This window comes from Crinia signifera, chromosome 2 (assembly GCF_055691185.1).
Source record: "Crinia signifera chromosome 2, ASM5569118v1, whole genome shotgun sequence".
Lineage (NCBI taxonomy): Eukaryota > Metazoa > Chordata > Amphibia > Anura > Myobatrachidae > Crinia > Crinia signifera.
Window position 1 is genome coordinate 310,711,266 of NC_139218.1, and position 14,895 is coordinate 310,726,160.

Consider the following 14,895-nt stretch of genomic DNA (forward strand, 5'->3'; position numbering starts at 1 on the left):
AGGATCAAATATGGTTTAGGGTACAATGTTTAAAAAAGGGTCAGATTAGATGGGCCAAGTGGTTCTTCTCTGCCGTCAAATTCTATGTTTCTATCCCATCAGCTTTTAGTTATCAATTGCAGCGAGGCACCGTGCCCGAAACATTGCGAGGGGATGCGGTGCACTTTAAACTGTGTCCATGTCGACTGTGTTGACATTCGGTTTAAAAAAAAAACTGTTTAGACCCCCATGTCAACCTAGACACTGTCGAACTAATGACCTTTCAACCTTTCCCATGTTGACCTTTTCCCATGTCAACCTAGACCCATGTCAACCTAATGGTGTCGACCATCATAACGTAGACCAAATGATCCCAACCCTTATCATCCCATTCAGAATAGGAAATGTAATAGTGCTTTATATAATCAAAATTAGTCATGTTAAATCACGTAAGGCTTTGTGTTGATTCTGGCTTCCCAATATTATGCCTGGGTACAGTCGACTTATCAATGCAGATTCTACAAAAGGGAGAAGAATATTGATAATACTGGTAACATGCACTCAGTGGTGTATGAAAGTTTGTGAACCCATCATAATTTTCTACATTTCTCCTGAAATTTGTCCTAATACTAGATAAAGAGAATCAAATCAAACAAATTAGACATGGGCTCATCTCTTTTTATTAAGGAAAATTATTTAATATCACATCTGTGAGTGGCAAAAGCATGTGAACCTTTAAACTTTGCAGATATTTTGAAGTTAAGCTTAGTCTGCTATTTTCAATCTATGGGATGAGTGGACAAAGAACAGGGACCCTATCGGCCCACTTCAAAGAGAAACATAATTGTTCACCATCACATTTAAAAGGTTTCTTTGGGCTAAAAATGGTTATTGCAGATCTCAGGGACAAAGACACTGCAAGCAGATTGGCAAAATTAGAAATGCAGTGTATCTTTGATTTCAAAACTCTGTCCCCCAATGGGCATAACAGCGATTTTGAGTTGAAATGGTTTTTATAAGTGCTATATATTGGAATAATATTTTTGTATTTTTGTATTTTTGTGCTGTAGCCAATTCCATTTTTTCTTCTCATTTCAGCTACTCTGGATCAATTAATTACCTTATCAGCCTGTGTTTTTATAGATTTTTTATAGTTTGTTATACACTTTTGTATTTTTGTACTTTTATAAATTCCCTTTGATTCTGTATATATCTCTATATATACCGAAATACATTCAGATGAATTTTTAATTGTTTTTATGATGTCTTTTTATGATGATGATTTTTCAATGTCTAAACATCATTGGTGAATTGTTTTAAATTATGTACATATAGCTTCTGGATTTGGGAACCAACAAGCACCATGCACTTTGTTATGTGAAACGCAAGTTTGCGTTCCACGAACATATTGAAGTTTGCCGGTGGAATAGCCGCCGCCACTTCAGTCAGATGGAACGCAGGGACTTCCGGGGTATGCGTTCCAGGTCCTAGCGTCTGATGCGTGCCCCTGACGTCCGGGCAAGACGCTGTGTGTGGAGCTCGGGAACTTCCTGTTCCGCGCTCCATTTCATCCCCAGCAACAGTGCGCTATACCGGATGTCCGGTCTTTGGAACGCGGAAGCGCGATTCCAATGAAACGCACGCCGAAATCAGCGTGCATTATATAAAGAATAAGAATAAAAATATTTTTTTATGAGCTTATACAAATGGTTCCCAAATGCAGGAGCATATATAATCAAGTGTTGGATGTATAAAGTGTATGTCTGATTGACACAATGTTACATGACAGGAAACAGGAAGGATAGGTACTTCCTGTAGGGTGGGTATATAAACCCACCATTATGAACACTCTGCACACCTTGATAAAGACCCAGGTAGGGTCGAAACGCGTAGGGGAGCAGAGGAGGAGGACATCACTGGGATCCAGTCTGGAGAATACGGCCTGAAGTCACACCTGGGATGCAAGTCCGGATACCACTCCAGGTTGTAGACTTTTTGTTTTTTGAACACCTGCCTATCTCCAATTAGTCTGGAAGCCCCTGTAGTCCTCACTACTTGTTTTATTGTTTTTGTTTTATGGTACATCCTGCTGTTGGAGGATCAGTGTAAATAAAGTGTTTTTGTGGAATAACTCGTCGGTGTTGTCTACATAAAGATACCTTGATGGGAATGTACCTGCTTTTTGCTGAGTGAGTCGGGGTATGCACCTCATCCTTACCAACTGATTTATACATAGTGTATCCAGGAGCCATATAAAAGATACCTTGATAGGTGTTTTTTATCTATCACTGATGTGAGTTGGGTACGGAACCCTTATATACGGGTGAAGGGTCAGCCTTATTCCTACCATCTGATTCATACGTAGTGTATCCGGGAGCCACATAAAAAGATACCTTGATAGGTGTTTCTTTCCCATCATTGATGTGAGTCGGGTACGGAACCCTTATATACGGGTGAAGGGTCAATCAACACAAGCCCTGTAGGCCCAATCACACGGGTGAAGAACAGACCACAGAATTTTCGTGTGTCATCTCCTGATTTGGGACAATCCTTACCATCTGTTCTATTTTTGTGTGTTCTCTTTACATATTCTACATCAAAATTTTGGATCTTGAGCATCAGAGGACCCATCTCTGAAAGAATACCCACTTGAAGGGAAGTACTATGTTGTATAAGCGCTGAAATATCTCTGTTTGAAATTCTTGTTTTTCCAGGGATCTATCAGAGTCTGATGGTGGAAGTTTATCATGACACAAACAAATGAGGTGTTTGAGGACATCAGAAGAATAGTTGATAATGCACGTCAGACTGGAAAAGTTTACAAAGCCATTTCTATAGAGTTTAGACTCCCCAACCAAAAGTCAGAAAGACTGTGTACAAATGGAGGAAATTCCAGATTATTATTATTATTACCCTTCCAGCATGATCACACCAAGAACAAGGCATTTGCACGGTCACAAAGGAACCCAAGAAAACCTCTAAGCAACTGAAGGCCTTTCTCACATTAGTTGATGTTCATGAGTTCACCATCATGAGGACACTAAGCAACAATGGTGTGCATGGCAGGCTTGCAAGGACAAAGACAAGGCACTCCAAAAATATTGCTGCCAGTCTGTTTTTTTGTTTTGTTTTTAAATGAGAAGCATTATGTTTGGAGAAGACATTCCAGTATAAAAACCTCAAACCATCTGTGAAACGCATTGGTGGGTGATATCATGGTTTGGGTCTAATTTGCTGGCCCAGTAAGACTTGCCATCATTAATGGGACAATTAATTCTGAATTATACCAAAATATTCTAAAGCAAAATGTTGGGACATCTGTCCATGAGCTACAACTCAAGTGAGCATGAAGTAGTAGAAGACCCACACTGTAATAGGGAGGCAGATAATTATCCAGAGATCACCTAATGCTAAAAGCATACTAAGCTTCAGGAAAGGTGCTGCTAATATGTCACTGGTCCTTGTAATTCCAGGTCCATGTTGGAGGCTCTTTTCCATTTCCAATATGTACATGTAGAACCACTTTCTGTGGTTGTAGTCCAGTAGGCTGGAGTTTTGCCTAGGGTGCTGAGAAGACTTACACCGGCCCTGGGTGTCATCGTAAATCACACATTTGGGATACAGTGCCAAACCAGTCTTTCCGTATCAAATCATTGTTCAATATCTGTCCATAAGCTATTGTCACATGAGGGACGTTTTACTCCCCCACCCAACGTTAATTTAAATCTCTATTTAATGCTCCATACATACATAACTTATTAGATTCACACCGCATCATAGGTGTTGCAATTTGTTTCTCCTGCCACAAGTTACCTAGCGGGATGCACACATGAAAATGTAGCTGCTGCATTCCCCAGTAAGACCTCAGGCCCGCTGATTGCTGCAGAAGATATCTGGACTCCTATGACCTTACATCAGTAACATTTTGAAGATAAAGTAGTGTTTACAGTAAATATGCTTACAGACACCGCTCTATATTTTCCCACATCATCCAGACTTTCATCTGAAAATGAGAACTGCTGCCTCAGACAAAATAATGTTGCTTACAATAAATCTTCATCTAGCTGAGTGATTTGTCATAAGCAGCAATAATGATTCATCACATAGACACACGTGGGAGATGAGCAGTTTCACTCAATGCGTGGTTTATTTGCATGACCTTACCATATGGAGAATCTTACAGAGGTTTGTTCTCTTTATGGTAAAGCTGGAAGATCCCCATAATAGGTGTGTTTGGTTAGCTGTTCGAGACCATGAGGACCCAGCAGTAGCATAATGTCCATTGTTCAATTGGCAATTTTTAATGCTATCTGTGCTAAAGTTTATCCCCAGGGTGGAAAAATGCTGCAAAGTAAGAATGCTTTAAAAAAATTAAATAATAAAAAAAAGTGTGTGTATATATATATATATATATATATATATATATATATATATATATATATATATATATATATATATATATATATATAATGTTATGCAGTCTGTGAAGGATCTATACCAGATACACTCTTTGAGAGGGTCAAAGATATTGTAAGTCTCCGCCCAGAAATTACTCTTGTTTATCCGCAGTACTTATCCATAGTGATTGGTCGCAAAAGAAGAACATAGAAAAGGCATTCTAGCCTGTTCAAATTTTGAAGTTGGTACGCCAGTAGTGGACTGAAATAACTTGATCCCACTGATTAACCACATTTTGAACATTACCCCTGAGGAAGTCGTTATGACGAAACGCGTTGGGTGTTTGTTTTCCTTCCGCTGTACTGCAATCATGACAAATGAATGAGACAAAGTTTTATATTGTATTTTTATTGCACTTTTATATTAAATTTGTCTAAGACAATACAGCCTGTAATTATTACAGTGATAAGAATTTGGTGGTGAGGTATTGAAATTCTAGCTCACTCTACAGTATCTCTTGTGCTATCTATTTCTCTTTTCCCAACTGACAGGGGGGACACAGAGTTGCTGCTCACATATTAGCGCATTGAAGGGGTTTTCTTTACATTTCGATATATATATATATACATATATATATATATATATATATATATATATATATATATATGTCATGCTATAAGATCGCACCCTGGGTTGTCATCCAGAACTTTGGCAATGGAACCTGCTGTGTGGTCCATGCTGTGCCCCTGGTTGTATTGTTGGATATGATGCCTATCTCCTGACGAAGGTCCTTATAGGACAGAAACGTTGAGTATCCCATTATTTTGCTTCTCAAATGTTTACATATTTTTGAAGACACAGCTGATTTTAAAGTGCATTTACAAAACTGGAGAGTGTCCTTTTTTTAGATTTCAGTTTCAACACACCCCACCCAAATTTAATTCTCTTTGCACAGGTTACATCTGCTCCACCTGTAGTGCACATGGTTTTGCCCATTTTAAGAACAAATTTGTACTGAGCTCAGATCAGAATAAGGCCCTGAGTATACTATGTGGTCAAAAAATTGGTTCTATTTCTAAATAATATCTAGCCTGCTGTCACTGCAACCTGTGTGTAACTGCAAATACAAAGGTGATAACAACCAGGGTGATACTGCAGGGTAGTTAAGAGGTAAGTGTTGACACGCATATTATGTAAGCTGTTTTGATAAAAGCCCGTAAGGGCTGAAACGTCAACTATACACAGGCTGTGTGTTGTTTTATTTCTCAAGTCCCCAGTGCCCCAGCTACTATACTCGTATGTGTGTGTGTGTGTGTATATATATATATATATATATATATATATATATATATATATATATATATATATATATATATAGAAAAAGAGAGAGAGTGGAGAGCGCTAAAGGTTTACAACCACCTTGGATACTGGCGTGTCACTTCTCAACAGATATTCTCCCCCATTGGGCTAACAATCTGTTGATCATTGGATCACGAATTCCTAAAAACCTGAGGTGGACCATTGAATGTCAGGGTACCCTGTATGTCGATACACAGGCTCATTCCCTGTCACCATCCGGTATTAAAGATCCTCACATCCACCCTTTTGGATATAAGTGTGGACCAATATTCCCACTGAGATTTATCCTCAGCTTAAAATTCGCCTTCGTGTGAAGGTTGTGACACCATACCACAGTAAAGACTATCACCTCTTGGAAACCACCATCCGTTTTAAAGGACATTTGTTCCAGCAGTAGTGTTGATTTTCAATCCTGTTGATTTTCAATCCTTTGTGCATGTATAAAAAAAAACTGAAGTCTTTTTCAAGACGAAACGCGTTGGGTTATTGAAACTGCATCCTAAAGATGAAATCCTGATGTGATCATTGAACTTTTAATAAAAGTTATTTTAACTGTATTTTGTGATATTGCACTATGTATACTTCAAGGTGGTTGTAAACCTTTACCGCTCTCCACTCTCTCTTTTTCTTTGTTTCACTCTATCTCCCACTAACAGGGGGGATTTGTGGAGTAGCTGCTGCATTCTATTGGGCGCATTTTTGGGTCACCCTCTGCCTTAAATTATATATATATATATATTTTGTTAATTTTTTTAGCATATAACAAAATGCAAAGTGAATGAGCATAATATGATAGATCTAAATCAAATCAATATTTGGAGTGACCACCTTGCACAATTTTTAAAGAACTTAGCATGAAGATTGTTCCACACATCTTGGATAACTAACCACAGATCTTCTTGCTCAAATCCTTCTGCCTCTTCTTGTAATACTAGATAGACTCAATATTTCCAAAACGGAATTACTTATATTCCCGCCAACTAAGAACAGTTACCATCCTAACATCTCCATCGCTGTTGACAATTCGATAATCTACCCTACCCAACAAGCTCGTTGCTTAGGGGTCATCCTCGACTCTGAACTGTCCTTTCTTCCCCACATTCAATCTGTCTCCAAATCATGTTACATGCATCTAAAAAACATATCCAAAATATGACCCTATCTCACACAAGACACTACCAAATCTCTTATCCATGCACTCATTATATCCCGCATTGATTATTGCAATAGTCTCCTAACTGGTCTTCCCAAGAACAGACTCTCACCACTGCAATCAATTTTAAATGCTGCTGCTAGGCTGATCTTCCTTGCAAGACGCTCATCGTCTGCTGATCCGCTCTGCCAGTCCCTCCATTGGTTGCCTGTATATTACCGTATTCAATATAAAACACTTCTACTTGCTTATAAAGCTATTAACCATACTGCACCAGCATATATCTCTGCACGTATCACAAAATATCTCCCATCTCGACCACTACGCTCTACACAAGATCTGCGTCTCTCTTCTGCACGGATCACTAGCTCCCATTCATTATTACAGGACTTTTATCGGGCTGCTCCCATCCTATGGAATGCCCTTCCACGCACATTAAGACTCTCCACCAGTCTCCAAACTTTCAAGCGTTCCCTGAAAACTCACCTCTTCAGGCAAGCCTATCATATTTAAGTTCTACATGTATAACCCTCCGAGGCACTTATGTATTATATAGCTTCCGTTCTGGACTTGTAACTGCTATGCTATTACTGGTGCCTGTCCTTATGTTTCCCCCCCTATATCCCTATAGATTGTAAGCTTGCAGCAGGGCTCTCCTACCTCCAAGTCTGTCTGTTGTTACCCAGTTTGTCTTATCACTGTCAACTATTGTAAAGCGCAACGGAATCTGCTGCGCTATATAAGAAACTGTAAATAAATAAATAAATGATGTTGAGATCCGTGCTCTGTGGGAGCCATATCATCACTTCCAGGTCTCCTTGTTCTTCGTTAAGAAGAAGATCGTTCTTAATGATAGGGCAGTATGTTTATGGTGGTTGTTCTGCTGGAGAATACATTTAGAGCCAACCAGACACCTCCCTTATGGTGTTGGATGATGGATAATTACCTACCTGTATTTCTCAGTATTGAATAGACCATTAATCCTAACCAATACCCAATTTAAATTGCTGAAATGCAGCCCCAAACCTACAAGGAACCTCCACCATGCTTAAATGAGGTTTGGAATATTAGCAAGAAAGTGTGTGGATCAGGGATTGGCAACCTTTGGCCCTCCAGCTGTTGTTGCATTCCCCGCTACAGTTTTGCTATTTTGCCATGCTAAAACTGTTGCAGGGCATGTTGGGATGCGTAGTTCAACAACAGCTGGAGGGCCAAAGGTTCCCCATCCCTGGTCTAGACAGTCAATTGGTTAACCCCAAAAGGTCAACATGCAGTAGGTCCAGAGGATCAATATGTGGACATGAAAAAGGTCAAGATATGCCAAGGCATTGTTTGAGTCGGTCTCTGACATCAGTGATACCAACTTCTAGCCTGTTGCTTTAGCAGAATTGTGGAAGCCTTTGACTGGCATAGATGAAAGGTACTCTTTTTAATGTTCTGGTTTTCTCTTTCAATGGTCCTGGTGACACAGCTCAACATTGGGATGTAGGAGGGTCCGTAGGAGCCAGGCACCTATCCTAAAGCTTTTGGAGGGTAGGCTCCTCCCTTCTGCATCCCAGACTCCTTAGTTCATGTTAGGTGCCCACTGGAGTGGGTGCTATTCTAAAGGGCTGCTGGAGCAGCCGAAGGATTAGAGTTAGTTAGGAGTTTTTTATTTTATTAACTTTTACTCTAGCTAGGTAGGCACACTGACAGCGCAGCAGGAGCTGACAGAAGCGCGTCCTGTCAGCTCACTGTGCACAGGAGAGACACTGTCTGGTCTCCCTGTGCAGCGCTTACAGCTTCTATTAAGAAGCTGCCTGGGCTCCGGAGCGCTCTGAAACCGGCTTCACGCTAGGTGGGGATCATGGGGGACAGGCGCTCCGTGATGGCGGCGGCCATTTTCTGCGGAGCTTACACACTGAGCTCCTATATGAGAGGAAAGCAGTGTGTTACAGGCATGTTCCAAGTGGTCCCCAGCAGAGGGGGAGACACTGGAACTTGGAGATCCTGCAGTGGGAGTGGCTGTCTGGGGGTGGTTGGCGCCAAAAGCCACGGACCCCTCAGCAGCAGGGACTTTGTCTCTTCCCTCACTCTGTTTTGGCGCCATTCGGAACGCTTGCAGCTGAGCTGGCTGACAGATCCTGGCAGAGTGATTGGATTTCCTGGGCATCGTTTTCCCCACTGTGAATGCTTCAGACAGATAAGTGACTGAGTACATTGGCTCTGTATAAAACGCCTGTACATTTTGCGCTGTGACTGTGTTAATTTTACATCATGTCTGAGCAACAGTCTGTGGCTTTGGGGGAGGGAGCCCTTAATCCATTGAGCGCTTGCAGTGTTTGTACACTGTATTTTGTCCCTGAGCAGATGGCCAAGGCGGGCTTGTGTATTACTTGCGCTGCTGTGAGACCCATGGGGAGTGAACCCCAGAGGGTAGAGAAATCGGAACCTGTGTGGGCCAGTGCCCTGGGCAGGTCTGTTAATGCCTTAGTGCAATTGCTGGACAGGCAGAGTGATGTGTTGGTAGCTTCCCCGAGACCTATGTCATCATCTCAGTAGTCCTCTGGCTCCTTGCCTCTGACTCAGGCAGATCCTAGCTTTTTACAGGTCATGCAGGATACTGCTAAGGGGATCAGCAGGTTTAATGATTTGTTAGACAAATTTGATGGTGATACTGTGGGGACCCCTAAAAGGTCTTATTCAGTGCCATTGCTTGTTGCTGAAGAGGAGGGAGAGTACAAAGACATCCCCTGGGATCAGGGTGATGACTCTGAGGATTCCTCGGCCTCAGGGGTGGAGGATTTGATTACTGCTGTTAAACAGGCTTTGAACTTGTCTGTGGAGGATAAAACTCCTGCAAAAGGTGTTACCTTCCCTGCGGATGAAGGTTTATAGGATTTATTGGAAGGGGCTTGGAAAACGCCCGTTAAAAGGCTGCAGATGCCTAAGAGATTTTTAAGTCTTTACCCCATGCCTGAGGCTCATGCAGACCTCTGGGAAAAAGTTCCGGTGGTAGATGCTTCTGTGGCACAGCTTTCTAAAGCCACGGTGCTACCTGACCAGGGGGGGGGGGAAAGCCTTTAAGGACCCCGTAGAAAAGAAGCTGGAAGGTAACCTCAAGGCAATATTTGAGGGGGTAGGCTTCACTTTATGCCCTCTTATAGCATCAGCCTGGGTCTCTAAGGCCATGATTGTGTGGGCCAATGACTTACAGTATGTACAATTTTGCATGCTGATCCAGGTGTGTTACTGCTTGCTGAGAAGCTAAAGGCAGCTGCAGAGTATGTGCTTGAGGCTGAAGAGGAAGCTCTCAAAATGGCTTCCAGAGTATCCACGGTATCCGTCAATGCCAGGAGAGTGCTTTGGCTTAAAGCCTGGGAGGCGGATAACGAATCAAAAAACGCCTTAGAGGGGGGGCGTGGCCTGGAGTGACTGAGGGAAGACGTGTCTGTTGGCTCTCCCACCTAATATCCTGAATTAACCTCCTTTTGTGGCTGCGCTGCCTCTAAAAAAACAGGCTGGGACAACTTCTAAACCTCTCCTGCATAGTTGTGGTGTCCCGGTTGGGCTCTCCCTGCGCTCATTGCCACTTGTTACATTGCGCAACATTTCACCGCAGGGATACGGGCTGCGCCATCAGCCGCCGCCAGCCGCGTGACCTGCGGGTGGGCTCCCCTGCTAGCTACCCGCCGGAAACACTATACAACCTTCGGTGACTGCCTGTACAGACTGACAGTCCGGACTGGACATACCCGCCGCCCGCTGCCACTCAGCTGACAATCTTGGTGATCGTACAGAGCCCGTGGCCATCTTTGACTCTCCTGGCCAGCGTTTATCGTTTACTCCTGATAATCTGCAGTCTGGGTTTCTGCTACTGTGCTCTCCATCTCTACTTCAAGCTATAAAGTCAGCAGCAGAGTGATGAATATTATTTTATATATTACCTTACACATCGGTGTCATACTATATACTTTGGACAATTTATTTGTTCTCCACCATAACCATGGCCATCGCTCATCTCCTTGACTTTATACAAGCCTCAACCCAAAGAATTCTTTTTAAACTTGAGGAATTGCGACAGGGAAATTTGTCCCCTTCCTATGCCCGCGCAGATGGTGACGACAGGGCTATATCTGATGTATCTGTCTGTTATACATCTCTAGCTCCTGAACACCTTCAGGCTACGCAGATAGAGACTCCTTCTGCCCTCTCTACTCCTGCATATGGGAAGGACGAAAATAAAACAGCTCTCCTTGATTACTGTACCCCTCTCTCTCATGCGAATGTTGCAGCTTGGTATGTGAATATACCTGTCCTCTTACGCGCCATGAATATGCTCCAAGCTGGTGATGGGTCTATTCTGCTCACTTATAACAATCCTGCTACGCCTATAAAACGTGCATGCGATGGAAACCGATTTCTTTATGAGACTTTCTCTGGATCGATAGACCGCTGTCCCTTCACGCTGCAGTACTGTGGGATCGCCAGGATGCTCATGATGTGGCTACCATTGCCAATGCTATCTAATCCTATTTTGTCCTTGTCTGATTTTGTTGTTCATATTGAAACTATATCCTGATAAGGGTTTTTTTTTTTTTTTTTACCTTAATGGTATTATACGAGGCAGCTCAGCTGTATAGGCTTCTGGTGGGAGAGCCGGTGCACGCTCAGTTCAAGGTCATTAGTTTTTTGTCCCTACACATTTAGGTGGGTGGGTGGGTTGGGGGACGTAGATAGTTAGTAGGGGGGGGGATTGTTGGGCACTATTTAAGGGATCCAAGTATACCTGGGTTGGGGTTTAGGTCATACAGGGAGGGGGGTTAATTGGGGGGATGCTTTGTGGGGGTTTTATTTTATTTATTGTTAGACACGTCGTTGTTACTATCCTATGTTGATTGCAGCTTGAGTGGATACAAAGATTCTGTTTATACTATGTGACAGAGAGGATTGTCCATCTAGTTTTCATAAGACCGTTTTATGTACATTCCCGCTACTTTTACACCAGACACTTACCCAAATGGCGCCTTCGGGTATTTCTGTTGGTAGAAATATATGGGAATTATTTCTTATATCCTGTAATAAATACTTGTCTCCTTTGGTATGATTGCACTATGCTAAGTGTTTACCTGGATATATACCACCTATACAATGCCGTGTCTATTTGTTTGTTTGTCTTGTTTAAGTGTGTGTGAAAAATCAATAAAAAAATTATTGAATTAAAAAAAAAAGGCCTTAGAGGCATTAGCTTTTAAAGGAAAGCTGTTGTTTGGTTCAGAGCTGGAAGAAATTATTAAGCAGGCCACGGGAGGCAAAAGTACCTTTCTGCCGGCTCCTGCAGCTAAGCAAGCCTCAAGGTTTTCTGCTTTTAGGCCGTCCTTTCGGCCCTCCCCTAGAGGGGGTGCGTCCTTTCGAGGACAGTCTTTTAGGGGAAAGTTTCAGCCCTCCAGGGGCAAGGCCCCAAAGTTAAAGTTCGGTTCCTTTCATAAGAAACCAAGCACCAAAGGAGAGGACAAGCCCTCCGCATGACTACCTGGGGAATACCCCAGCGGTGGTCAAGGTGGGGGGGCATCTGAGATGGTTCAGGGATGCGTGGGCATTGTTGGGCCAGGATTCATGGGTGCTAGACTTTGTATCCCAGGGTTACAGAATTCCCTTCAAAGGTCTTCCTCCGAGAAGATTCATTCCTACACCACTGCCAAAGGAGTCGCGGCTCCGTGTTGCTCTTTTGGCGGCGGCTCAATCTCTCTTAGAGAAAGGTGTGGTTATCCCGGTCCCTCGAGCGGAGTGGAAGAAAGGCTTTTATTCCACTCTGTTTTTGGTACCCAAGCCAGACGGGTCTTTCAGACCAATCTTAAATCTAAAGTCCTTGGATCTCCATCTGTGGGTAGACCATTTCAAGATGGAATCTCTACGGTCTGTGCTGCTAAGCCTGGACCAGGGAGAATTTTTGGCGTCCATGGATGTCCAGGACGCATATCTTCATGTGCCAATCCATCCGGAACATCAGGCTCTCTTGAGGTTTGTGATAGGAGACCTGCATTTGCAATTCCAGGCGTTGCCCTTTGGTCTGGCCACAGCGCCAAGGGTATTCACCAAAATAATGTCAGTAATGGCGGCAGCCCTCCGACTGTGATTCCATATTTGGACGACCTGCTGTTCAAAGCAGAGTCGGCGGAAAGGTTGCAGAGTCACTTGGCAGAAGCCATCAGGTTTTTGCAGGCTCACGGTTAGCTTTTATATTTACAAAAGTCTCAGTTGGTGCCGTTACAGAGACTCCAGTTCCTTGGAGTTGTCCTGGATACCCATCTACATCGGGTATTCCTACCAGAGACAAAGGCCAGGGACCTGGCCTCCTGGGTGTGGGAGATCCTGGGGGTCTCAGAGCCCATCGGTTTGGAGGTGTCTCAAACTGTTGGGGAAAATGGTGGCGACTTTCGAGACGCTTCAGTTCGCCAGGTTCCACTCTCGAGTGTTCCAGTGGAACATCCTGACATCTTGGTCAGGGAATACTCAGACCATGAAGTCAGAGCACATAGTGTTGTCTCCAGAAACACGGTCTTCCCTGCATTGGTGGATGGAGGTGGATTCACTTCAGTGGGGTCGGTCTCTGCAGTCCTGGGACTGGCTGGTAGTCACTACCGACGCCTGTCTCAGGGGCTGGGGGGCAGTGGTTTTGGACCTGCGCCTCCAGGGCTTATGGACCTCAGAGGAGTCTGCCTTGCCGATCAATATCCTGGAACTGCGGGCTTTGTGGAAAGTGATATCTCTGGCAGGAGAAATATTGCAGGTCTTCCTTTAAGGATTCAGACCGACAACGCCACGGCTGTGGCGTACCTGAATCATCAGGGAGGCACACGCAGCAAGCTGGCCATGTGGGAGGTTTCCCGGATCTTCTTGTGGGCGGAACAGAATGTTCCAGCGTTGTCAGCGATATTCATCCCAGGGGTGGAGAATATCAAGGCCGATTTCCTGAGCAGGGAGGAGCTGCTAGAAGGGGAATGGAGCCTGAACCCACAGGTGTTTAATCAGATTACACTGAAGTGGGGAACTCCGGAGGTGGACCTGATGGCATCGAGGTTAAATCATCAGGTGCCCAGGTTCTATGCCAGGACAAGAGATCCACGGGCCGAAGCAGTGGATGCAATGACTTTTCCCTGGGAGGGGAATCTGCTTTATGCCTTTCCGTCGATTCCAATGCTGGCGAGAGTATTGAAAAGAATCCAGTTCCAAGGATTTTCCGGTGATTCTAGTAGCCCCGGATTGACCAAGGAGGTCCTGGTACTCGAGGCTTCAGAGATTGTCTGTGGACTCCTGGCGTCTACCTCTGAGGTCAGATCTGTTAAACCAAGGGCCGTTCTTACACATGGATTCAGCTCGGCTAAATTTGACGGCTTGGCTATTGAAACCGCCATCTTGAAGAACAAGGGTTTCTCGGAGGCTGTGGTTAACACCATGGTAAAAGCTAGGAAGTCAGTGTCTTCAGCAAACTATTATAGGGTCTGGAAGACCTATATTAGGTGGTGTGAAAGGCAGAAGTCACATACATTGCGGTTTCGACTTTCAAAATTGTTGGAGTTTTTGCAGGATGGTTTTTCGTCTGGGTTAAGCCTTCAATCACTCAAGGTACAGATATCGGCCCTGTCAATTTATTTCCAGAAAAGGATAGCTTTGCTACCGGAGGTGCAAACTTTCCTGCAAGGGGTTTCAAGATTGAAACCTCCCTACAAGCAACCAGTGGCTCCATGGGATTTATCGCTGGTACTGGAGTGTCTTCAAAAGGCGCCCTTTGAGCCGCTGAGGTCGGCTGACCTTAAGTTCCTTACATGGAAGCTTGTATTTTTGTCATGCAAGTCTCCTTTTCTTATTTTTCATGATGACAGGGCTGTTCTTCGAACAGTACCCCAATTTTTGCCAAAAGTAGTCTCTGCTTTTCATCTGAATCAGGAGATAGTTCTGCCTGTGTTTCAACCCCCAGAGGGTTCAAGAAAAAGGGACAAATTGAGGAATTTGGATGTTGTGCGCGC